Below are 3,450 nucleotides of genomic sequence, written 5' to 3'. Positions count from 1 at the left end.
TGTGTCTTAAGGTGTTATTCTAGTACGAACTCTAGGATAGATTGAACGGAAATAATAGCTTCGTGTTATTTTACTACGAACTCTTGAATAGATCGATCAGAAATGATAACTTTGAGGTGGTTTCGTACCCTACAATAATTTCTTTGTTTGTTCTTTGCTATTAGTAACTTTGGAGTGACTCGTTGTTGCATGTTGAGGGATTGTTATACGATCCAATTATGTTATTATTGTTGAGAGAACTTGCACTAGTGAAAGTATAAACCTTATGTCTTGTTTCAACGCATTGCAATACCGTTTTCGCTCACTTTTATCGTTAGTTACCTTACTGTTTTTATACTTTCAAATTACAAAAACCTTTATCTCCCATCCATATTGCACTTGTATCACCATCTCTTCGCCGAACTAGTGCATCTATACAATTTATTATTTGGTTGCAGGGTTGTTTGGAGAGACCATATTCATCCTACGCCTCCCACGGATTGATAAACCTTTGGTCATCCACTTGAGAGAAAATTGCTACTGTCCTACAAACCTATGAACTTGGAGGCTCAACAACGTCTACAAGAAAAAGGTTGTGTAGTAGACATCAAGGCACACCGTTTGGAGTCTGTACAGTAGACAAACTTATTACAGAAAGTATATATGCGGCCACTACATGAGACATATATATAGGTGTCTTACATTATCTCCTTGCAAAGCCCAGTTGAAATGTAAAATTCCTACATTTTTCTTTTTGAACTGAGATGAACGTATGAATTCCCCATAACGTCTTTTTCTTCTTTCTTTTCCAAAAAAGCTAGGGTTTCTCTTGCCTCCCGCCGGCGCCATCGCCGGTTCACCCCGTCTCCGATGGCCTTAGGGCCATGGAGGCAGAGTGGATCTCAGCCCTTGCCAGTGGGAGGGCTACATTTTTAGATATTTTTTTGGAATTTTGTTAGAGTTTGTGTCCTACTCAGAAAGGCGAGACGGCGGCGACTCCTTGAAGATGGAACAAAGGTCTCCTCGCCTAGCCCCCGTTCCCGTGATGCGTCTAGCATCGTCGGTGGGCGTGTGGAGATGTGTTTTCGACGGATCTGTCTTTGGTGAATTTGCTCGGATCTGTTTGTCGTTCGTCCGTGTTCCTGTGTCTTTAGGTTGGATCCTTCTGATCTACACCCTTCATCGGCGCGATTGCTGTTATGATGCGTTGGTTCTATGATACCTTAGCACGACGATTTTCCGATTGTCTACTACAACAAAGTTTGCTCGGCTTCGGCAATGGAGGGACGATGACAACGGTACACATTCGGCTCGCTTGAGTGATTGTAGCCGTCGCTAGGTGGTTTACGGATTTGGATGTAATTTTTATTATTTCTAGTGTTCGTTGTACTACTATGACTGAAGATGAATAAATTAAAAGTTTTTCTCGCAGAAAAAACCGTATGAGTTCTCATTTTTATAGTTTTCCCTACTCCGTTCCTTCAACCATATGGGTGAAGAGTATACCTCCAATTCCTATCAATCAAGAGGCCCCAAAGGGAAAGTTCTGCCACCCAAGCAACAACATTCTTCTCTAGGAAAAAGTAAGCAACATAGAAGCGTATATCTACAAGTATTCACTTGCAAAGAAAGAAAAGAAATCAATTGCTCAATTTGGTTCAAGATAAAGCAAGAGCTCCCATTTCTTCCTTGGAAGCAAAAGCAATAGCTTCAGCCTTCGGGTGGGACTATGACAGCTTAGAAGCGATGCCACTGGTTTGAGGGCCCTTCCTAACGTGGGTCCGGCATGTCATTATCCGTGCGATAAACACAACCACCGGCAACGCGGCAACAACCCTACTGAATCTTTCATAAAATGAAGAAAGAAATACCGGCGGGGTCGTTATTCATGGGCCCACTTGTCTGCGGCCCAAGTTGCGTCGAGCCGAGGGACGGAGCTCTCAACGGTCGCACCAAACCTCTCTGACACGGAGGCCCCGCGCAGCGAGTTCACCCACAACTGCCCTTCCCTACGGAAGAAAATTTCGTGGACACAGGCTGCAAAGTCCATCCTGTGCGTACCCCTGCCCAGATTCGTTCACGTGTCCTCTCCTTACATCCGACCGCCGCCGTTCGTTCCGATCCGTTCGCTCCTTCCGTCGGCTCGGGAGCGCTCGCTCGGCTCCAAATACGTGCGATCCCGACTCCCTCACGAGGCAAGGCCGGCTGAGGCGGAGGCCCACATAGTCGGCCCTTTTGTCTCGCAGTCGCCCCGTTCCAAGCCTCCGCGTCTTTCGTCCGCCGCCGCCGCCGCCGCTGACGGAGGACACGGTGTGCCCAATCCAAGGTGATCCCGTCTCCGGCGCCGGCCTCTTACTCCCCCACATGAACCTCCATCTTGCCCAGTTCAGAACAGGTGACCCCCTCCCTTGCAAGTCTGAAAGTTTGTGTTTCCTTTAGGCTGTTAGCATGCAATTAGCTCCTTCAGGTAAGAGGTTTGATTTGCTAATCGTACACGACCACATGTTAATCACATATTTTGATTAAACTGGGACGAACGAAGTGCAACCTAGCAAGCTCGTACTTGATCGGATCGTTTGAGTCGCTCAGTCGAGCTACAAAATCAATTGCATCACTAGTTTCAGAGTAAAGAAAGTGTAGTTTCAGACTGAAGGGTGTTTATCTTACAGGAGGACGAACTGTACATTATTTTGCTATACGTCTGACAACTATCTGACCAAACTCACATGCTAATAATTCAATGCGATTTGTGCATGTCTTTGCAGTCGTGAAAGAGAAGTTTTCAAATTGGCAAGGATTCCCCCTGGTCCAACTAGTTAAGATGGTAGAAAAGGGAACAAAGGGCAAACAGGAGGTCACCTACTCATGCAGCAGTCATGCTTCGCCATCATTCTACAGGACAAAGACCCCGAAGTACACCGCTGGAACAAGACAACCGACGCCATGGAAACATCATCAATAATTCCTAATGAGTAGACTTAAAGTAGGATTTTGAGATATTACAAATCTGGAGTAGACTTCGTGACAAATCGTGTACTAGTATATAACTGATTGCTCTCTCTGACAATTTCCAACTATAATGTACAGTTGTACACTGTATCTTTTTTCATTTAAGATATATATGAATGAGGTGCTCGGCCTCGAAGATTTAAATCAGAGGTCTGAAAAATCTGAAACTATCGCAGGTGCTCGGCCTTGAAGATTTAACACTTAACACATTCTGTCGCATAATCAATGCAATCTCACAGAAATGATGAAAAACCATACTCAGTGTAGTACAAAATTATACCAAAACATTCTAAATGAAGACAAAATTCAGTCTACCACAGTGCATCAATTATAATTCATAGATACACCAAATAACATCAAAAAAATTGTACTCCTTATAGGGTGCCCATAATACTAATCATCAAAAGGTAACTTTCTAGCAGCCGAGGACAATGTGGCATCCTGCTCAACCCCAAGTAAAAG

At 44.4% G+C, this 3,450-nt stretch overlaps 1 long non-coding RNA gene across 1 annotated transcript; it reads left to right on the top strand.

The window, feature by feature from the left end:
• Positions 1 to 2,131: 2,131 nt before the first annotated feature.
• LOC123136031 (uncharacterized) lies at positions 2,132 to 3,135 on the top strand. Its single transcript, XR_006466524.1, has 2 exons — positions 2,132 to 2,374; positions 2,745 to 3,135. It is a non-coding gene; the product is annotated as an uncharacterized lncRNA (long non-coding RNA).
• Positions 3,136 to 3,450: the final 315 nt, after the last annotated feature.

This window comes from Triticum aestivum, chromosome 1A (assembly GCF_018294505.1).
Source record: "Triticum aestivum cultivar Chinese Spring chromosome 1A, IWGSC CS RefSeq v2.1, whole genome shotgun sequence".
NCBI classification, from domain to species: Eukaryota; Viridiplantae; Streptophyta; class Magnoliopsida; order Poales; family Poaceae; genus Triticum; species Triticum aestivum.
Note: the sequence above shows the minus strand (reverse complement) of the source record. Positions and strands in the feature narration are given on the sequence as shown.